A 23,921-nucleotide genomic window follows, 5' to 3' on the forward strand; every position below is an offset into this window, starting at 1 on the left:
ATATGTGGTGGTGTTTATTCCTATAGCATTATACCAGGAGGAGGCTCATTGTATCTAGTTGTCTCTCCTTTGATCACTAGGTTCAAAAGTTGTTAGATTCACTGATTATAAAAATTTCCATCTGCATTATACCTCAAGTATTTTGCAGCCTCTAAAGATTGTTGTATAAATCCACATTTCATTAAAAGTTGTAGCAGGGTGATGTTCTAATTCTATTTTTGGCATTTATTAGCTTGAATTATTCTATAAAAGAAACATCCCGTCATCAACTATAGGTTAGTATGGTATGCATAGGAAAATAAGATGAATGTTTAATTCTTTTGTTGTATTTCTACTTTTCAAAATAATGGGTTGTTCTCCTAGGATTCTTCAAGGGGGAGCAATGAGTTGATTTTGTTTTGTTTTGTTCTGTTCTATTATTATTTTAAAGTGTTTTCATAAACTCCAGATGTTTCTGTATTTGATGTGTTTTAACCTATTGCAGTATTTTTACTGATGTTCAGATTTTTCTATCTTTGTGAATGGAAGCTCCTTTAGCTCAACTTATTCTTGACATGGTTTTGAGTATGTTAGTTTGGTCTAGACTCTTCTGGTACCATTCCTACCCCAGACCTGGAGTCAGACATTTTTCCAAGGGAGTCTGGTTCTTTTTAGTGGGAAATGTTTTAGAGGTCTCATTCTTGGTACTAGAGTTGTCCATTAATATTGGGTTGGTCATTATTACTTATCCTTTTCAGTGCTTGAAACCATTAAGTATGTGTTATATTTTGAGATGATACACATGATTGTCTTTAATCCTGGGCTGCTCTTCTATCCCTTTATGCATAATCATTTTTATCAATGTTTGTTTTGGCCTTCTAATTTTAAAATTATAAGCAAATACATTATTTTCTCCTATTTTATGGTTTAAAAGTAGGCTACTCTACTTCAGTGGAGTCCAATACGATTTCTGCAGAGATAAAAAGAGTCTATGTCTACACTGTTCACCACAGTAGCCACTAGGTCCCTGTGGTTGTTGAACACTCAAAATGTGGTGATTGTGATTGAAGAACTGAATTATTAATTGCATCTAAATTTAATCAACCTAAATTTAAATAGCCATGTGTGGCTAATGTCTACCATAATAAACAGCAACAGCTCAAACATATTTCTGCACCTCATTTTTTCCACTTAAGAATATATTCTAGAGATCAATACATAGCAGTATAGAGAAGGAGTCCTTGCTTTTTATTGCTGCATAGTATTCTAGGATACAGATGTACCTTAGATTATTCAATAAATCCCTTATTGGTGGACATTTGTTTTATTTCTAGTCTCCTGCTGTTATGATTTGTTCTGCCAGTAATGGCCTTGTGTTTATGCCATTTGGTCTTTTTTCATTGTGTTTTTGGGATAGATTCTTAGAAGAAAGATTGCTGGTACCAAGATAAAATACCTACGTGTAATAAAATAGAAGATTTGAAACAGAGTGTATCTGGAAATGTAGCTGCAGAAAGTGACCTGAGGACTTTTCATTCTTTTTATTCCACATGATTTTTGGTTTCTTTCTTTCTTTCTAGGGTGACATGGGTAAAGGAATTTCTTTCATTTTTGTTATTTTATTTTATTTTCCTTTTCATTTCTTTTGTATTTGTACAATACTAGTTATTTACTTTTTTCAAAATTTCCACGTTTTTGGGGAACAGGTGGTATTTGGTTACATGAGTAAGTTCTTTAGTGGTATTTTGTGAGATTTTGGTGCACCTATCACCTGAGCAGTATATACTGAACCCAACTTGTAGACTTTTATCCCTCACTTCCTTCCTACCCTTTCCCCCTGAGTCCCCACATTCCATTGTGTCATTCTTTGCAACCTCCTATCTTAGCTGCCACTTATGAGTGAGAACATACGATGTTTGGTTTTACATTCCTGAGTTACTTCACTAACAATAATAATCTCCAATCTCATACAGGTTGCTGGAAATGCCATTAATTCATTCCTTTTTATGGCTGAGTAGTATTCCATCACATATATAGATATATACCACAGTTTCCTTATCTACTCATTGATTGATGGGCATTTGGGTTGGTTCCACATTTTTGCAATTGCAAATTGTTCTGCTATAAATGTGTGGGTACAAGTATCTTTTTTGTATAATGACTTCTTTTTCTCCGGGTGGATACCCAGTAGTGGGATTGCTGGATCAAATGGTAGTTCTACTTTTGGTTCTTTAAGGAATCTCCACACTGTTTTCCATAGTGGTTGTACTAGTTTACATTCCTACCAGCAGTGTAGAAGGGTTTCCTTTTCACTGCATCTACACCAACATCTATTTTTTTTTTAATTTTTTGATTATGGCTATTCTTGCAGGAGTATGGTGATATTCCATTGTGGTTTTTATTTGTATTTCCCTGATGATTAGTGATGTTGAGCTTTTCTTCATATTTGTTGGCCATTTGTATATCTTCTTTTGAGTATTGTCTATTCATGTCCTTGGCCCACTTTTTGATGGGTTTGTTTGGTTTTTTTTCTTGTTAATTTGTTTGAGTTTGTTTTAAGCTGTGGATATTAGTCCTTTATCAGATGTATGGATTGTGAAGATTTTCTCCCACTCTGTGAGTTGTCTGTTTACTCTGCTGACTGTTCCTTTTGCCATGCAAAAGCTCTTTAGTTTAATTAAGTCCCAGCAATTTATCTTTGTTTTTATTGCATTTGCTTTTGGTTTCTTATCATGAAATCCTTGCCTAAGCCAATACCTAGAATGGTTTTTCTGATGTTATCTTCTAGAATTTTTATAGTTTCAGGTCTTAGATTTAAGTTCTTGATCCATCTCTAGTTGATTTTTTATAAGATGAGAGATGAGGATCCAGTTTCATCATTCTACATGTGGCTTGCCAATTATCCCACCACCATTTGTTGAATAGGGTGTCCTTTTCCTACTTGATGTTTTTGTTTGCTTTGTCGAAGATCAGTTGGCTCTAAGTATTTGGCTTTGTTTCTGGGTTCTCTATTCTGTTATATTAGTCTATGTACCTATTTTTATACCAGTACCATGCTGTTTTGGTGACTATGGCCTTATAGTATAGTTTGAAATAAGGTAATGTAATGCCTCCAGATTTGTTCTTTTTGCCTAATCTTGCTTTGGCTATACAGGCTCTTTTTTGGTTCCATGTGAATTTTAGCATTGTTTTTGCTAGTTCTGTGAAGAATGATGGTGGTATTTTGATAGGAATTGCATTGAATTTGTAGATTGCTTTTGGCAGTATGGTCATTTTCACAATATTGATTGTACTCATCCATGAGCATAGGATGTGTATCCATTTGTTTGTGTCATCTATGATTTCTTTCAGCAGTGTTCTGTAGTTTTCCTTGTAGAGGACTTTTACCTCCTTGATTAGGTGTATTCCTAAGTATTTTATTTTATTTTTTTGCAGCTATTGTAAAAAGGAGTTGAGTTCTTGATTTGATTCTCAGCTTGGTTGCTGTCGGTGTATAGGACAGCTACTGATTTCTGTATATTAATTTTGTATCTGGAAACTTTGCTGAATTAGTTTATCAGTCCTAGGAGCTTTTTGGAGGAGTCTTCAGGGTTTTCTAGGTATACAGTCATATCAGCAAACAGCGACAGTTTGACTTCCTCTTTAAATGTGGATCCCCTTTATTTCTGTCTCTTGTCCGATTTCTCTGGTTAGGACTTCTACTACTGTGTTGAAGAGGAGTGGTGAGAGTGGACATCCTTGTGTTGTTCCAATTCTCAGAGGGAATGCTTTTAACTTTTCCCCATTCAGTATTATGTTGGCTGTGGGTTTGTCATAGATTGTTTTTATTACATTGAGTTATGTCCCTTATATGCCAGTTTTTCTGAGATTTTTAATCATAAAGAGATGTTGGATTTTGTCAAATGCTTTTTCTGTGTCTATTGAGATGGTCATTTGATTTTTGTTTTTAAATTTGTTTATGTGGTATATCACATTTATGACTTGTGTATGTTAAACCATCCCTGCATCCCTGGTATGAAACCTACTTGATCATGGTGGATTTTCTTTTTGATATGTTGTTGGATTCAGTTCACTCGTATTTTGTTGATGATTTTTTTTCTTTTCTTTTTTTTTTTTGAGATGGAGTCTCACTCTGTTGCCCAGGCTAGAGTACAGTGGTGTGATCTCGGCTCACTCCAGCCTCCGCCGCCTCCCAGGTTCAAGCGATCCCATATCAGCCTCCCAAGTAGCTAGGATTACAAGTGCGTGCCACCACACCTGGCTACTTTTTGTATTTTTAGTAGAGACGGAGTTTCACCATGTACGCCAGGCTGGTCTCAAACACCTGACCTCAAGTGATCCACCAGCCTTGGCCTCCCAAAGTGCTGGGATTACAGGCATGAGCCATCACGCCTGGCCAAGGATTTTTACATCTGTGTTCATCAGGGATATTGGTCTGTAGTTTTCTTTTTTGTTATGTTCTTCCCTGGTTTTGGTATTAAGGTGATACTGGCTTTGCAGAATGGTTTAGGGAGGATTCCCTCTTTCTCTGTTTTTTAGAATAGTGTCAATAGGATTGGTACCAATTCTTCTTTGAATGTCTGATAGAATTCAGCTATGAATCCATCTGGTCCTGGACTTTTTTTGTTGGCAATTTTTAAATTACAGTTTCAATCTCGGTGCTTGTTATTAGTCTATTCAGAGATTCTATATCTTCCTGGTTTAATCTAGGAGGGTTGTATACTTCCAGGAATTTATCCATCTCCCCTTGGTTATCTAGTTTATTTCTGTAAAGGTGTTCATATTAGCCTTCAATTATCTTTTATATTTCTGTGGTGTCAGTTGTAATATCTCCTGTTTTGTTTCTAATTGAGCTTATTTGGATTTTCTCTCTTCTTTTCTTGGTTAATCTTTCTAATGGTCTATCAATTTTATTTATCTTTTCAAAGAACCGCCTTTCTGTTTCATTTATCTTTTGTATTGATTTTCTTAGTTTTAATTTTATTTAGTTCTGCACTGATCTTGGTTGTTTCCTTTCTTCTGCTGGGTTTGAGGTTGGTTTGTTCTTGTTTCTCTGATTCCTGGAGGCGTGACCTTAGATTGTCTGTTTGTGCTCTTTCAGACTTTTTGACATAGGTGTTTAGGGCTATGAACTTTACTCTTAGCATCACCTCTGCTGTATCCCAGAGGTTTTGATAGGCTATGTCACTATTGTTGTTCAGTTTGAAGATTTTTAAATTTCCATCTTGATTTCGTTTTTGACCCAGTGATCATTCGGGAGCAGGTTATTTAATTTCCATGTATTTGCATGGTTTTGAAGGTTCCTTTTGGAGTTGATTTTCAGTTTTATTCCACTGTGGTCTGAGAGAGTGCTTGATATAATTTCAATTTTCTTAAATTTATTGAGACTCGTTTTGTAGCCTATCATATGGTCTATCTTGGAGTTTATCTTGATCTACCTTGTGTTTTTTTAAATTGTATCTTTGTTTTGTAGGTCCTGTGAGATTTATGCTTTAAAGAGGTTCATTTTGATGTGTTTCCAGAATTTGTTTCAAGATTTAGAGCTCCTTTTAGCATTTCTTGTAGTGTTGGCTTGGTAGTTTCAAATTCTCTGTTAAATAGAATGTATATTCTGTGGTTGTTAAATGGAATGTTCTGTAAATATATGTTAAGTTCATTTGTTCTCGGGTATAGTTTCAATCCATTGTTTGTTGACTTTCTGTCTTGATGACCTGTCTAATGCTGTCAATGGAGTATTGAAGTCCCCCACTATTATTGTGTTGCTGTCTATCTCATTTCTTAGATGTAGTAGTAATTGTTTTATAAATTTGGGAGCTCCAGTGTTAGGCGCGTATATCCTTAGGATTGTGATAGTTCCCTGTTGGGCAAGGCCTTTTATAGTTACATATTGTCCCTCTTTGTCTCTTGTAACTGCTGTTACTTTAGAGCTTTTTTTTTTTTTTTTGGTCTGATATAAGAATAGCTACTCCTGCTCACTTTTGGTGTCCATTTGCATGGAATGTCTTTTTCCACCCCTTTACCTTAAGTTTATATGAGTCCTTATGTGTTAGGTTGGTCTCTTGAAGGCAGCAGATTGTTGGTTGGTGAATTCTTATCCATTCTGCAATTCTGTATCTTTTAAGTGAAGCATTTAGGCCATTTATATTCAAGATTAGTATTGAGATGTGAGGTACTATTCCATTCATCATGCTATTTTTTTCCTGTATACCTTGTGTTTTTTAAATTATATTTTTGTTTTATAGGTCCTGTGAGATTTATGCTTTAAAGAGGTTCTGTTTTGATGTGTTTCCAGGATTTGTTTCAAGATTTAAAGCTCCTTTTAGCATTTCTTGTAGTGCTGGCTTGGTAGTGTCAAATTCCCTCAGCATTTGTTCATCTGAAAAAGACTGTATCTTTCATTTATGAAGCTTAGTTTCACCAGATACAAAATTCTTGGCTGATAATTGTTTTGTTTAAGGAGGCTGAAGATAGGACCCTAATCCCTTCTAGCTTATAGGGTTTCTGCTGAGAAATCTGCTGTTAATCTGATAGGTTTTCCTGTATAGATTCCCTGACGCTTTTGCCTCACAGCTCTTGAGAGTCTTTCCTTCATCTTAACTTTAGGTGACATGAGGCCAATGTGCCTAGGCGATGATCTTTTTGCAATGAATTTCCTAGGTGTTATTTGAGCTTCTTGTATTTGGATGTCTAAGTCTAGCAAGACTTGGGAAGTTGTCCTCAATTATTCCCCCAAATATGTTTTCCAAACTTTTAGGTTTCTCTTTTTCCTCAGGAACATGGATTATTCTTAGGTTTAGTCTTTTAACATAATCCCAGACTTCTTGGAGACTTTGTTCATTTTTTTATTATTTTTTCTTTGTTTTTGTTGGATTGAGTTAATTCGAAAACCTTGTCTTTGCATTCTGAAGTTCCTTCTTCTGCTTGTTCGATTCTATTACTGAGAATTTTCAGAGCATTTTGCATTTCTGTAAGTGCGTCTATTATTTCCTGAAATAATTTCCTTTTGATTGTTTTTTATTTATGCTATCTGTTTCACTGAAGATTTCTCCCCTCGTTTCTTGTATCACTTTTTTTATTTCCTTAAATTGTACTTCACCTTTCTCTGGTGCCTCTTTGATTAGCTTAATAACTGACCTTCTGAATTCTTTTTCAGGTAAATCAGGGATTTCTTCTTGGTATGGATCCATTGCTGGTGAGCTAGTGTGATTTTTGGGGGTTGTTAAAGAACCTTATTTTGTCATATTACTAGAATTGTTTTTCTGGATCCTTCTCATTTAGGTAGGCTCTGTCAGAGGGAAGATCTAGGGCTCAAGGCTGCTGTTCAGATTCTTTCGTCCCATGGAGTGTTCTCTAGATGTAGTACTCTCTGCCTTTTCCTAGGGATGTGGCTTCCTGAGAGCTGAGCTGTAGTGTTTGTTATCTCTCTTCTGCATCTAGCCACCTAGCAGGTCTACCAGGCTCAGGCTGGAACTGGGGGTTGTCTGCACAGAGTCCTGTGATGTGAACCATCTGCAGGTCTCTCAGCTGTGGATACCAGCACCTGCTCCAGTGGAGGTGGCAGGGGGCTAAAATGGATTCTGTGAGGGTTCTTGGTTTTGGTTGTTTAATGCAGTATTTTTTGCTGGTTGGCCTTCTGCCAGGAGGTGGCGCTTTGAAGAGAGCATCAGCTGTGGTAGTATAGGGAGGATCAGGTGGTGGTGGGTGGGTCCCTAGAACTCCCAAGAATATATGCCCTTTGTCTTCAGCTACCAGTGTGGGTAGGGAAGGACCATCAAGTGGAGGCAGGGCTAGGCATGTCTGAGCTCAGACTCTCCTTGGGCAGGTCTTGCTGCAGCTGCTGTGGGGGATGGGAATGTGGTTCCTAGGTCAATGGAGTTAAATTCCCAGGAGGATTATGGCTGCCTCTGCTGTGTCACGCAGGTTGTCAGGGAAGTAGGGGAAAGCTGACAGTCACAGGCCTCACCCAGCTCCCATGCAACCCAAGAGGCTGGTCTCACTCCCACCGTAGTCCCCTCAACAGCACCGAGTGTGTTTCCAGGCAGTGGGTGAGCAGGGCTGAGAACTTGCCCCAGGCTACCAGTTGCTTCCCTGCCTGTGGCGTCTGCACACCAGATTCATGCCCTCCCCTGAATTCTGGCCAGGAGACTTCACATTCAGTTGGAATTGTTACAGAGTTCAACTGGAGGTTTCCTTCTCCCTGTGGTCTTTTCCCAGTAGCTCTGGTAGCCCTCCCCAAGGACCTCTGTGAGATAAGGCAGAAATGGCTTCCTAGGGGACCCAGGGAGCCCACAGGGTTTTTCCTCCTACTTCCTCTACCCCTGTATTTCGCTAGGCTCTCTGAATTGACTCAGCTCCAGGTGAGGTCAGAATCTTCTTCCATGATCTAGACTTTCAGGTTCCCCAGTGAGGGTGTATGTTCAGGGGTAGATGATCCCCCTTTCCCACTTCCACAGCTTGGGCACTCACAGTATGTGGAGTGTCTCCTGGGTCCTGCAGGAAAGATCTCCTTCTTTCGGAAGGTCTGTGGGTTCTCTCAGCTTTCCTGGTTTATTTCTGCAGTAGTTCTGGAGCAAAAGTACACGATGCGAGTCTCCATACACTGCTCTGCCTGTCCACGTGGGAGCTGCAATCTAGTCTTGCCTCCCATCCACCATGATCCCTCTGGAATTCTTATTGAGCCCCAAGAAGAAATAGTACAGAAGATCCAGGAATATTAATGGGCCAGCTGGACTGAAGATGAGAATCATTAACCTTGTGCCCTGGCTGCAAAACCCCTCAACTGACCACAGGTCTTTGAGAAAGTCCCTTCTCTTTGTTGGCCTCAGCCCAAACACAGAGGAGCACTCAGTGTAGAAACAGTGATTAGAGGTGTGGGCTTTGGGGTGAGAAGTTTCTGAATTTGACCCTGGGAACCATCACTTTTTGGTTGTATGATCTATAGTAAGCAATTTGTCTATTAATACTATATACCTTATAATTGTTAGCATATTTTATTATTATTATTCATTTCACCTATCAAAAGGGTGAATAATAGGAGTAGGAATACATGGCCAGGTATTACGTTTCATGAACCTATAATGAAATAACTGTTGGACAGAGTGTTTGATATATAGATTAAAGGAACTCTATAGAAATCTCAGGAGCAGACCCAAACATATAATATTATTCAATATGTTACATGTATACCATTTCCAATCAGATGTATTGTTCAAGAATTGAGGCTGGATCAACTGGTAAACGGTTCATTGGGAAGCAAATTTGGGGCAAGGCATGGTGGTCCTGCCTGTGATCACAGAACTTTGGGAGGTCAAGGTGGGAAGATTCCTTGAGCCCGGGAGTTCAAGATGAGCCTGAGCAACCTAGTGAGATCCCATCTCTACAAAAAAAATTAAAAATTAGGCAGGAGTGGTGGCACATGGCTGTAGTCCCAGCTACTCGGGATGCTGAGGTGGGAGGACTGCTTGGGCCCAGGAGGTCAAGTCTACAGTGAGCTGTGATCACACCACTGTACTACAGCCTGGGTGACAGAGCAAGAACCTTCAAAAAAAAAAAGCAAAGTTGTATCATGTCTTTTACCTTGTAATTTAACCAGAATGCCTCATCCACATGTTAGTACTTAAGGTAAAAGGAAAACTAAAATAACAAAAAAGACAGGGTACTGAACTATATATATGGTATATTAATTATATGAGTTGCATATGTAGTGTATGTACAGTTCATGTGCATACATGTATACACAAAAAAATCCCAAAGAACATAGCCCAGTGTTAATTTCAACCATGATGGGATTGATTTTTTTTTTTTTTTTTTTTGACACAGAGTCTTGCCGTGTCACGCAGGCTAGAGTGCAGTGGCGTGATCTTGGATCACAGCAGCTTCTGCCTCCCGGGTTCAGTCGATTCTCCTGCCTTAGCCTCCCAAGTAGCTGGGATTACAGGTGTGAGACACCTGACATCCTGAGTAGCTGGGACTACAGCCATGTGCCACGACTCCTGCCTAATTTAAAAAATTTTTTTGTAGAGGTGGGATCTCACTATGTTGTTCAGGCTCATCAACGTCTAGGAATCCTCCCACCTCGGCCTCCTAGAGTTCTGTGATCACAGGCAGGAGCCACCATGCCTTGCCCCAAATTTGCTTCCCAATGAACCCTTTACCAGTTGATCCAGCCTCAGTTCTTAAACAATGCATCTAATTGGAAATGGCATATATGTAACATATTGACCACTCAGCTAATTTTTTTTTTTTTTTTTTTTTTGTATTTTTAGTACAGATGGGTATTGCTGTATTGGCCAGGCTGGTGGTCTCGAGCTCCTGGCTTCAAGTGATCCACCTGCCTCGGCCTCCCTAAGTGCTGGAATTACAGGCGTGAGCCACTGCGCCCAGTCTATGATGGGACTGATATTTTTAACTTCTCCACTTGGCTCAATATTAAGCCTTTGCTGACTTTGGATTAGACTTATGAAAAAAAACACTATATCCCCTAAAACCTCTGCTACTTATGAAATATTTCAGATAAAGTGTATAGATAACTATAAAATTAATCCAGGTTAAGAAAAACTTTACTCCTCCATGGCCCTTTCTTCCCTCCTAGAGATAATCAATATCCAGAATGCGGTATTTATTCCACATATTTTTTATTACTTTACTATATATGAGAACATCCCTAGACAAAATATATATTTTTTTGCATATTTGTCTTCATACAACCACACACACACATTAATACTATAGGTGTTCTTGTCCTCCAACTAGCTAATTTAACATCGTATGTCTATATGTACACACACACACACAAACTTGATTCTTATACTCAAGAGAGCATTGTGAGGAATTCAAGGGGAAACTCTCCTCCAGATCCCAGCACAGTTTTTGACACATTATTCACAGCACCAATGTTTGCTTCCTTCTCATCCCAACTCTGCTGAGATGTTATTTCTTTACATTCACTTCTAATTTTACCATTAAGTATTCTTTTCATCTGCATTCTTTTAGTTTACATTGTGGTTCTTTATCAGGCTTTCTGAATTGAATGTTTAACTCACTTATTTTCATTTTTATTGATATCGGTATTTAATGCTTTAAAATAGTCTCTGATAGCTACTCTAGCTAAATTCATACATGCTCTGTTTTCATTATGATTATATGCACCAAATTCTGCAATTTTAATCTATTTCCATTTGGGCGCAAGTTTTGTTTAACAGCCTCAGATAGAATCAGTTTTCATGAATGATCCATGTTTATATGAAAAGTAGGTGTGTTACCTAATATTAGGCTTCACAGTTTAGAATAAGTGTATCTGTAAGATCTACCCTTGGAATTATGTTGCTTAAGTCTTCTCTACAATTACTAAATTTTTCTCCACCTGAACATTTTTGGATAACAGGAAATGTAGAATCATCTATTATTAAATGGTGTGCTTCTTCCTACTTCTCTTTGCACTACTGTAGTTTTTGTTCTATCAATATTTTTACCACATGACTGCATAAGTAAGTATTAATAGCTCCCATCTTCCTTGTGAATTGTAGCCTTTGGCTTTATCAACTGTGATTTTTTGTCTCTTTAAATCCATTTTGGTCTCAGTTTTTTTCTCTTAATTATCAAGATTGTAACCCTTATTTTCTTTATATTGTCAACTGCCTAGTGTATATTTATCCTTACATTTTTAACCTATATGAATACATTTGTTTTACGTGTATCACTGGGAAAAGCATAGCTTTGGATTTTGCTTCAATAGGCAATATGAAATACTTTTATTTTAATAGATGAGTTAAGCCAATTTACTGTTATTGATATGATTGCTCATTTGTGTTCAATTCTGTTGTATTGCTTTTAAACACAAATTGTATAGTCTTTCACTAGTTCATATGTTTATTTGCTATCTATATTTATTTAGGATTTAGAATGGTTAATACATAATATCCTTGATATGGAAGAAGTCTTAATAATGAGGAGAGAAATCATCAAAAGATATGAACAGATAATTCGCATAAAATGCAATATACATAGTCACTAAACTTTCAAAAATATACCAAATTACAATAATTCTGCCTGCCATGGGCTGCCAGTGTGCACTAGAGGTATCTCATGTTTCATCTTATGGATGCCGCAGAGTAGAGGATTTTACTGTCATCTTTTACACTTATCAATTTTATTCTGACAGAATTAGAGCCATTCTGTATGTAAATTCATACGCTAGGTTTTAAGTGAGGAATTTTTTTTGCTCCATGCAAACATGGCTGTGGAGAAGTTTGACAATGGTGGTATGATAGTGCCCCCTCGTGACTGAAGCCTGAACTGCAGCTTGAACATCACAGTAGGAAAGTGGGAGGGAGGAGTTGTGGCCCAAGCCCGCCCTACAGAGTTTTCGAGAAGTCTGAGTGGAAAATTGGGTATTCCCAGTGTGTAGGAATACCGACAGCCTCCATTTAAAAAATGAAGCCCTTTACTATGTGGAAGAGAAAACTATGTCAGAATAATAAATATATTTTTTCAATGCTTTGAGACATATGGATAAATAGCTGGAGAACTGGGTAAGCTAAAATGGATGCCGATCTTTTATCATCTTCGTAACCCAAGTTTGCCCTTATTATAACCATTTTTTCATGGAAGTATATATACTTTAAAATACTTAAACACAAAATCTCACTTTTTTTTTTTTTTTTGATTGTGTATTTCATTGTGTGGATGCCCTCAAATTTATTTCACTAGTATTACAGCAATGAAAATTTAGTTCCCTTACCATTTCTATGACCAAAAATAATGTACTTAATGCCATGCTCACGTATATGCAAATACGTTTGTAAGCATTTATTTATAATAAGTTCCTGAGTCATTTTAAAGCCCTTTGAACTATAACATTTTATATTAATAATGAATTCAAAATACTATTACTAATTTATATGACCTGTATCACAGTGTGAAAGTACCTGTTTCTGCACACATTAGAAATAATGAGAATGATTAATTTGGTGCACAAGAAGTCATGTCTCATCATTACTTTCATTATAACTCGTTTTCGTTGCCTTCTGGAATTCCATCCTATGGATGTGACATAATCAATTTTCACAACCTCATGTTATTCAGACTGTCCTGATATTTCCTATTATCTACACTGTGTGGATGGCATCTTTTCAGACTCTGTGCACTGCTGAAGGGCACAGTTACGGGCACAGTTCCTGTGGGTATTTGCACTAGTGAGTTGAATGTGTCTTCCTTGAGTCTGGCAAGCTGTCTTAGGAGAAATACAACACAACATGATAAATGTCTCAGTTTGTGTGAGAGAGTGTGTGTGTGTGTATGTGTGTGTGTGCTGACAACCATATTTCCCTCTGCCCCTTCATGGGTTTGTGTCTCATTTGGTTTCTCTTCCCAAATTCAGGCCCAGAAGTGACAAAAGAGAATTATCAGGATGGCAGTCCTTATAACCAGATGCTTATGAACATTCTTCACTACATTCTGAAGATGAATTTCTACAAGGGAAATTGTTTATGTAAGTGGTGTGTACCCTTTGATATGTATTGACATAGTGGCACACATAGAGTTGTGCCATTTAGACTCCCCAAGGGGAGGCATGTGAGGTCAGCCACAGAGGAGTGAAGAAATTAGTTAATGCTGACATCCTATCACATAGGATGGGTTCTGGACTCTGTCATGGACCCGCTCTCAAGCCATTGCCATAATTGGAAGACGTGGAAGTGATCAGATGCAATCAAATTTTGCACACAAGCACAACCTGATGTAGCAATGAGGGGAAGGGGGAAGAGGAATGATCATTGCTTGGAGTTACACAGGACAGAGGCAGCAGAGGTAGGACACAGGCACTCTTTTATATGCATTCTTTTTTTTTTTTTTTTTTTTTGCGACAGAGTCTCGCTCTGTTGCCAGGCTGGAGTGCAGTGGTGTGATCCCGGCTCACTGCAACCTCCACCTCCTGGGTTCAAGCGATTCTCCTGCCTCAGCCTCCCGAGTAGCTGGGACTGCAGGCATGCACCACCACGCCCAGCTAATTTTTTGTATTTTTAGTAGAGACGAGGTTTTACCATGTTGACCAGGATGGTCTCGATCTCTTCAGCTCGTAATCCGCCTGCCTTGGCCTCCCAAAATGCTGGGATTACAGGCGTGAACCATCCTGCCCGGCCCTATATGCATTCATTTTTATATGAAACATATGCATCAATTCTTTTGTATGAAAACGTTTGGTCATTACTGTGGTACAACAGAAGACCAGGTCAGTATCATATTTTTTTTCACATTTACACAGATTTTTATTTTGTTTTAGACATTGTCTTACACGCAATAGACATTCAATATTTGTTGAAATTAATGAAAGAAAAGAGAACATGAAAAGGGGCTAAGAAGACAATAATCTGCTTTTTAATTTATAGACAGCAATTAGGTCAAACAGTTATAATAATGATGACAAAGAACAATATCTGAGGTACACTCAAAATCTTTTGAGGGTTATTTGCCACTTTTCCTGGCGATTTCTACACCTCTTGATCTCTAGTGAATGTTTCTATTTACAACTACATATTTTGTAAGTTTCGCCTACTGTATTTCAATCAACACTGTAAAAAATGAGGAGAGTCTTTTTGGTTCAAATGTGGTTTTTAGTTAATTATGTGATGTGTATATGATTTTTGTTACCTTTTCTGTTTAGATATCAGGAGAATCGAAAATATGTTGATGGTGGAATTGTGGTGTGACATTTTTACTGACTATTACTCTGTAAAAGTTTTATCTATGAGCTCTATGGGTTGTTCCTGGCTTTTGAAAATTTACTTTAAGGAAGTGTTTTTGGAAATGGATTATAATTATACTAGTATGCAATCTTATGTATTTGCAACTGTCTAAAATGTTATGATACTTTCCTTCCTCCCTGTAATCTGGCATTCATCCATTCAAGACATTTTAATTGAACTCTTACAATGTTCTTAATACTGTGATAAGCCCTGAAGGTAAACTGTGGCTAAAAATGTTGCAGGATAAAATACAGGATTCCCAGTTAAATTTGAATTTTAGATAAACAACATTCTTATACTAAAAATTATTCTATGTTTATCTGAAATTCAAATTTAGCTGAGTGTCCTGTAGTTTTTTATTTTATTTGTTTATTTGTTTGTCTGTGATAAATATGGCAGCCCTAGTAAAAATAAATATAGCCCTTGATTTATTCTAATTTACTCTTCAGTTGGCAAGGAAGGCACTAATCAAATAATCCTGCAGATTAATGAAAAATTGCAACTGAGATAAGTATGAACAAGAATAAATTCAAAGCTGAAGAAGAAGAATATAATTGGAAGAGAAACCTTGTCAGAAAGGGGACTTCAAAGAAGACTTCTCTGTGGAAATGTCAATGGACCCCCAATACAGTGGGGAAGGAAAGAGATACTCTGTCACTTTCTTTTATTTTTTTTTCTTCTTTTTTTTTTCTTTTTTTTTATTATTATTATACTTTAAGTTCTAGAGTACATGTGCATAACGTGTAGGTTTGTTACATATGTATACTTGTGCCATGTTGGTGTGCTGCACCTATCAACTCGTCAGCACCCATCAACTCGTCATTTACATCAGGTATAACTCCCACTGCAATCCCTCCCCCTCCCCCCTCCCCATGATAGGCCCCGGTGTGTGATGTTCCCCTTCCAGAGTCCAAGTGATCTCATTGTTCAGTTCCCACCTATGAGTGAGAACATGCGGTGTTTGGTTTTCTGTTCTTGTGATAGTTTGCTAAGAATGATGGATTCCAGCTGCATCCATGTCCCTACAAAGGGCACAAACTCATCCTTTTTTCACTTTCTTTTAAATGACAGTTTTATATTCGACTTTAATAGTGTAAGCAGTAGAAAGCCTGGCTGCTCACAGAGATGCAGAAAACACTCAAAGCCTTGTTTCAGGACCCACCCACTGTCTTTCCCATTTGACAGCTGACTCAATGAAGCCAGAGGCTGCGAGTTTTAGACTTATGCAAAGGTGGTACATTTCAATATTCAATTCCAATTAATATGGATATTTTCTGGGCTCAGAGAAGGAAAGGTTATTTGTCCCATCAGGCCACTGGCCTTTGCTCCTACCAGGAGTGAGAGGAACCATGCCTGTTTTTAAATAGCAGCACAGGCTGCTGGGAAAGACACAAATCTATCTACTCACCTGGGAGCTGTCAGACAGGAATGTTGCAAGTGTCTACACCCTGCAGTGCCTCTGGCAGGATTAGGACTCTCAAGCTTTCCCAGTGTCCCAGCTTGTGATTCCTTCTTGCTTTCCAAGTTTCCATATGCATTCAATATTTAAAAATGGTCTTGGACAGTTTGTATTAATTACTCAGATTTTGAATATGCCCATTGTTTACCATCATTATAATAACAGTCCTACCCCAGGTTTATATGTTTATTCCCATATATTTGGGTTCCTTTAATTGTCGTATGTATCTTTATGATGTCTGCAAAATAAAAGGGCAATGAGTGTTATTATACCAATTTTTATGGATGCAGGAACCTGAGCATAGTCTCTCCACATAAGTTACTGAAGTCATTTTTCTAATACAATCCACAACCGGATTGACTGCTTACCTAGACTCAGCTTTGTCTGGAGCTGTGTCAAGCTAGTTAGAAGTGCAAAGTCCAAATTTATTGACTGAAAAAAAAAAAAAAAACCTTGAAAAGATAGTACTAAATATAAATAAATAAGTCACAAAATATGCAGCCAATTAGATTAAACTCATCAAAAATAAAGTGACACCTGCTTTTTCTTGCTTCCATTTGCTTGGTAAATATTCCTCCTTCCCTTTATTTCAAGCCTATGTGTGCCTTTGCACGTGAGATGGGTCTCCTGAATACAATACACCAATGGGTCTTGACTCTTTATCGATTTTCCAGTCTGTGTATTTTCATTGAGGCATTTAGCCTATTTACATTTAAGGTTAATATTGTTATGTGTGGATTTGATCCTGTCATTATGATGTTAGCTGGTTATTTTGCCCATTAGTTGATGCAGTTTCTTCCTAGCATTGATGGTCTTTACAGTTTGGCATGTTTTTGCAGTGGCTGGTACCGCTTGTTCCTTTCCACTCCTGAAGTGCTTCCTTCAGGAGCTCTTGTAAGGCAGGCCTATGGTGACAGAATCTCTCAGCATTTGCTTGTCTGTAAAGGATTTTATTTCTCCTTCGCTTATGAAGCTTAGTTTGACTGGATATGAAATTCTAGATTGAAAATTCTTTCATTAAGAATGTTGAATATTGGCCCCCACTCTCTTCTGACTTGTAGGGTTTCTGCAGAGAGATCCGCTGTTAGTCTGATGGGCTTCCCTTTGTGGGTAACCCGACCTTTCTCTTTGGCTGCCCTTAACATTTTTTCCTTCATTTCAATCTTGGTGAATCTGACGATTATGTGTCTTGGGGTTGCTCTTCTTGAGGAGTATCTTTGTGGTGTTCTCTGTATTTCCTGAATTTGAATGTTGGCCTGTCTTGCTAGGTTAGGGAAGTTCTCCTGGATAATATCCTGAAGAGTGTTTTCCAGCTTGGTTCCATTCTCCCCATCACTTCCAGGTATATCAGTCAAACATAGGTTTGGTCTTTTCACATATTCCAATATTTCTTGGAGGCTTTGTTCGTTCCTTTTCATTCTTTTTTCTCTAATCCTGTCTTCATGCTTTATTTCATTAAGTTGATCTTCAATCTCTGATATCCTTTCTTCTGCTTGATCAGTTCAGCTGTTGATACTTGCATATGCTTCATGAAGTGCTCATGATGTGTTTCTCAGCTCCATCAGGTCATTTATGTTCTTCTCTAAACTGTTTATTCTAGTTAGCAATTCCTCTAACCTTTTTAAAAGGTTCTTAGCTTCCTTGCATTGGGTTAGAACATGCTCCTTTAGCTCAGAGGAGTTTGTTATTACCCACCTTCTGAAGCCTACTTCTGTCAATTTGTCAAACTAATTCTCCATCCAGTTTTGTTCCCTTGCTAGTGAGGAGTTGTGATCCTTTGGAGGAGAAGAGGCCTTCTGGTTTTTGCAATTTTCAGCCTTTTTGTGCAGGTTTCTCCCCGTCTTCATGGATTTATCTACCTTTGGTCTTTGATGTTGGTGACCTTTGGATGGGGTTTTGGTGTGGACATTCTTTTTGTTGATGTTGATACTATTCCTTTCTGTTTGTTAGTTTTCCTTCTAACAGGCCTCTCTGCTGCAGGTCTGCTGGAGTTTGCTGGCAGTTCACTCCAGACCCCGTTTGCCTGGGTATCACCAGTGGAGGCTGCAGAACAGCAAAGACTGCAGCCTGTTCCTTCCTCTGGAAGCTTCATCCCAGAGAGGCACCGGTCAGATGCTAGCCAGAGTTCTCCTATATGAGGTGTCTGTCGACCCCTGCTGGGAGGTGTCTCCCAGTCAGGACTCATGGGGGTCAGAGGGACCCACTTGAGGAGGCAGTGTGTCTCTTAGCAGAGCTCGAGTGCTGTGCTGGGAGATCTGCTACTCTTTTCAGAGCTGGCAGGCAGGAACGTTTAAGTTGGCTGAAGCTGCACCCACAGCCACCCCTTCCTTGAGGGGCTCTGTCCCAAGGAGATGGGAGTTTTATCTATAAACCCCTGACTGGGGCTGGTGGCTTTTTTTCAGAGATGCCCTGCCCTGAGAGGAGGAATCTAGAGAGGCAATCTGGCTACAGTGGCTTTGCCAAGCTGTGGTGGGCTCTGCCCAGTTTGAACTTTCCTGTGTCTTTGTTTATGCTGTGAGGGGAAAACCACCTACTCAAGCCTCAGTAATGGTGGACGCCCCTCCCCCCACCAAGCTGGAGCATCCCAAGTGGACTTCAGGCTGCTATGCTGGCAGCAAGAATTTTAAGCCAGTGGATCTTAGCAGCAAAAATTTTAAGCCAGTGGATCTTAGTTTGCTGGGCTCCGTGGGGGTGGGATCCACTGAGCTAGACCACTTGGCTCCCTGGCTTCAGCCCCCTTCCAGGGGAGTGAACAGTTCTGTCTTGCTGGCATACTACATAAAAATTGTAGTACCATATTTTTAAACAGCTTTCTTGCAATATACTTTACAGACAATGAAATTTACCCATTTTCAGGGTAAAATTTGATTAATTTTAGTAAATGTGTAGAATTGTGCTACCATCACCATAATTAAGCTTTTAACATTTCCATTACCTCAAAAAGTCCCGTCATGCTTGAATACAGTTAATTCCTGCTTCAGCCTTGGCAATCACAAATGTTTTCTGTGTCTATGTATTTGCCTGTTTACATGCTTTATATAAATGGAATCATACAATATTTGGTCTTTATTGTTTGGCTTCCTTCACCTGGTTATGATATATACTCAAGGTTCATCCATGGTATAGCCTGTGTCATAATGTCATTCTTTCTAATGGCTGAAAAATCTTGTATGAATAGACTACATTTTTTATCCATTTATCTGTTGATAGTCATTGGATTATTTCTAGTTGTTGGCTAATATGAATGACAATTCGACATACATTTGTGTACAAGTTTTCAGGTAGACTTATGTTTTCATTTCTCTTGAGTATGTACCTAAGAGTGGAATTGCTGGTAACTCCCTGCTTATCCATTTGAGGAACTTCCAGATGACTTTCATGACCCTGACAGTCATGAGGAGTAGAGGCTTAGCCAGTTGTTCTTATTGTGATTAGACCAGGATTATGTGTTTCGAGAAAGAATACCATTGAGTTGAAGTGCCCTTCTTGTCACACTATATCTAGTAGTCAAGAGGCCTACTTAATGTCACTGGTGATGTTAATTAATTAAGGTGGGGTTTGTCAAGTTTCTCTAGTGTATAGTAACTATTTTCCATGTGACTAGAGAGCATTTGGGAGAAGGAAAACACTCCCACATTTCTAATTTCACCGTGAGTCAGTGTCATTTCTATGTGGTGGAATGAGTGCCCTGATGGTGCTGGGGAAGGGAAGAAGGGTATTCCACCACTTCTATTCAACTGAATCATGGACCCCGTGAATGGAGTGTGGGGTAAGGGAATGAAGTCACCACACACCACACTTCTTCCTGTTTCGCGGGTTTTCCTGTCCCCTTATATTACCCGCCATCTGCGTGAGAAAAGTGTGTTTCCTTTGCAGTCCCAAGGGGCTTGATGAAAGCCTCATACTGTCTGCTGTTCAGGACACTGGAGCAAGAGAGACCAGAGATCTCTCTGCATTATTGGTGCCAGACCCAAACCAGTAACTGTGAGATGTTCTGGTCTCAGGGTTAAGTCACTTACCCTGCTAGCCTCCCTTGGAGAGTGCATATTTCTGTTAATGTGGGAGCTTCATTACTGTGTGGTAGAGTGATGGTAAGGCACACAGAAGTAGGAAGAGATGGAGCGCCTGGTGGGTGAGCCAACACCCAGGACTAGTGCTGCATGATCCACCCTTCTCATGGTCTAGATCTTCCCATCATTCTGTCCTCTCTCAGGGTACCTTGGATACCTGTGTACTTGTCACACAGAGCAGGAGACAAATGAGGTGGGGAAGGGAGCAAAGACAGAGAGAGGTAGAGGTGATCCCTGGAGGGCCTGCTGTTTTCTGTTCTCTTCGCTGTTATTTCTTGTTCCACATGAGGTTATGTTTCTTTATTTCACCCCACAGTTAACCTCAGAAACCTGGTAATCCATATGACCCCACAGCTATGCCTCATGGCCCAAAGGGCAGGATTTCTTCTCCACCATCCTCTTCCTCAATGTGAAGGGCTGTTGAGTGAGTACCCTTAGGGAACAATACTGGGAAAGTATACAATTATCTTCTTCCAAATAAGAAGCTGCTGGTTCCATTGCGTAGGAGGGTAAGAGATAGAATCTCATTGCCATTCTGCCACTTATCTGGAGAGGGTCTTAGTCTCTGTGAGCCAGAGCTTGATCATCTGTGAGATGGGACTCACCATACTTCCTTCACACTGCTGTCCTGATGGGTAAATGGAATAAACCATATATTTTTATACCACTATCGTAGTCCACTTAGTGTTGCTATAAAGGACTATCTGAGGCTGCATAACTTATAAAGAAAAACTTTATGTGGCTAACAATTCTGATGGTTGGAAAGTTCAAGATTGGGCATCTGCTTATGATGAGGGCCTCAGGAAGCTTCCACTCATGATGGAAGGCCATGGGGAGCTAACTTGTGCAGAGATCACATGGCCAGAGAGGGAGAAGAGAGATGGGAGGTACTAGACTGTTTTAAACAACCAGCTCTTGTGGTAACTAATAGAGCAAGGACTCACTCATCACAGCAAGGATGGCACCAAGAGTTTCATGAGGGATCCACCCCCCTGACCCAAACACCTCCTGTTAGGTCCCACCTCCAACATTGGGGATCAAATTTCAACATGAGGTTTAGAGGAGTCAAACATCCAAATCATAGCAAACACTTATTGAAATTATTTCTTCTGAAAATGATGTTTCTAAGATGTCTTTAATAAGGTGACTTTGGGGTTATTTTGATATTTTGGCCACGCTGCCATGACCATTCTTGCACACATGCCAGGGACTCTCTGCAGTGCAGACTTAAGAGTTGATGGGGCCATGCTTGCTTCTCTCATATATGTTCCCCAGTGTCTCTGCAAAGACAGTCCACCATTTTGTTCTCCTGCTTCAGTGTATGTCGTTCTTATGACTCCACAATTTCCATTGAAACAGGACACAGCATAAACACAAACTCACTCATCAGGTTTTCTCATCAGACTCTAGGACTATTCAAGGACATATTCTGAGGCATAAAGTGGGACTGTTATGTTTGCATTTAGAAATGCACGTGTGAAATATGCCATTTATGTGGAAATAGGTGGAGAAAAATGAAAAGTATTTTAACATTACAGTGATAGGATATTACATTAGCAAATATTAATAACATTGGGAAACCCATTATTGCACAAATCTAGAGAAACAGGTGCTCTCATCTTGCAGTTGGTTGGGATATTCATTAGTAAAGAGATTTTAACTTTCAACTAGACAGTATATATTAAAAATAGTCATGCTCTTTGACAAAGAATAACCATTTGTGGAAATGTATCCTCCAGATACAGCATGGCAGATCATTATCACACATGTGTCCCCACTGCTGAGAGCTGAGCTGACCATTTCCCTAGCTGGTTTACTACCTTCAGCCCCACCCCCCTTCCCGACCCTGAGCTATCCATCCTTCCAACCAAACAGGAGAATCTGTCTCATGGATGGATGCCCAGCCTCGATGAACTATATACAGAGCTTCTCCAAACATTGATATGAAGCAATGCTCAGGTCCCTACTCCCGGAGGGACCTGTAGACCTCTGACCTCATCCCTGTCCAGGAAAAACCTCTCTTCTCCCTTCTCTGTGTCCTCAGAACCCTTCCCCTCTCTGCCAGGTACAAGCAGCCCAATCCTTTCCTTAAGTTTAAATTTTCATGCAGAATGAAGAAAACACTGGCTTCAGACAGCTTCTGCTTCCAGCCCTGCTACAAACCTTTCCTGAGACGGGGAAGGAGGCCCAAGCCTGGTTTTCTGCTAGAAATGCAGGAAGGGTAAACACAAGGAGAACAGAGATTAAACTCCTTAACAGTATATGTCCTCATGCTAAAGCTCGGCCACCAGCAACTCAAGGTGCCCAAGCTGGCAGGCTCTGGCAGTGGGCCTGGCTCTGGCAGTGGGCGTACTGAGCAACATTTTTTGCCACCCAGCTCTGTGGTAAGAAGCATGTGCTTTGTAGTCGCAGACATCCATGAAGAAGAGAGGATACTGATACCTCAGTAGCAGGGCTGTCATGAGATCAAATCCAGACACTAACATAAAGGACCTGGAGCTAGGCCCCTCTAAACACTCTGTTCCGTAAATAGAAGCTATCTCATATATTAATTTGACCTGCCCCCACGTCCAGGGCTTCTTAACTAGGATGCACATCAGAGTCACCTTGATGAGCCTTTTCTAAACCCTCAGCTGAAACTCCCGTGTTGGTAGAAATAGGACTTCTTCACAAAGGCCATTCAAGTCATTAAGCTGTAATAATATGGGCCTCAGAAAGTGTATACATCAATGCTGCGCCAATAGTGTATATGAAAGTCTGTCCCCTTTATTTCACCAGCACTAGGTATTACCGGCTTTTTTCCTTTTTTTCAGTCTTACCTGCTCATTTTCCTTAGACTTGACTCATTGGAAATGTCATGTCAGAAGGTCAATAAAACTTACACATCCAAAGGCTGTAACCATAGGGTTGCCAGATTTTGCAAATAAAAATATGAGATGCCCAGTTGAGTTCAAATAAAATAATATTGCATGCCACATCCAGAGTCACATATCCAATACAGTATGTGTGTATATGTATGTATCTATCTATCTAAATAGAGGGTTTGGGGAGAGACTGATTTATTTTCAGGAATTGGCTAGCATGATTATGGTAGCTGGAAGTCGCAAATTTGCAGGATGTGTTTGCAGACTGCAGACCGGTGAAGAACCAATGTTGCAGTTTAATTCCAAATGCCATCTTCGAGCACACTTCCCTTTGCTTCAGGGGATGTCAGTCTTTTTTTTTTTTTTTCTATGCAGATTTCCAGTTGATTAAATGAAGCCTACCCACAGTATAGATGGTAATCTGCTTTATACAATATCCAGAAATTTAAATTTTAATTTCATTCAAAAACACCCTCAAAGAAACATCCAGAATAATGTTTGATGAGCTGTGTACTTTAGCCCAGCCAAGTTGGCATATAAATATAACCGTCACACACTAAAATATTATTCATTATTTGTCTGGAATCAAATTTAACTGAGTGTCTTCTGTTTTCTCTGGCTACCCTACCCATGGAGGACTCTGTGTCAAACCAAGGTGTTCCAGGCAAAATGCCAGCTGAGCTCCCAGAAGTTACCAGTACCAGTCATCATCCATGTGAGTGAGCCTCTTGGATGTCCCAGATATGTGGAGCATCCAGATGACTGCATCCCCAGGTGACAGATACCCCATGAAGCAGGAAACACCCAG

The 23,921-nt window shown here is 39.4% G+C and overlaps 1 long non-coding RNA gene across 3 annotated transcripts in view; it reads left to right on the forward strand.

Annotated features, from left to right (window-relative positions):
- Nucleotides 1–23,921, forward strand: part of LOC112615023 — a 121,272-nt gene that overhangs the window by 70,485 nt on the left and 26,866 nt on the right. For all 3 annotated transcript variants that reach the window (XR_003117257.1, XR_003117258.1, XR_003117259.1), the window contains one exon: nt 13,358–13,468. This is a non-coding gene — a long non-coding RNA (uncharacterized LOC112615023). The remainder of the gene's footprint in view (nt 1–13,357; nt 13,469–23,921) is intronic.

Source organism: Theropithecus gelada, chromosome X, assembly GCF_003255815.1.
Source record: "Theropithecus gelada isolate Dixy chromosome X, Tgel_1.0, whole genome shotgun sequence".
Taxonomy (NCBI): Eukaryota; Metazoa; Chordata; class Mammalia; order Primates; family Cercopithecidae; genus Theropithecus; species Theropithecus gelada.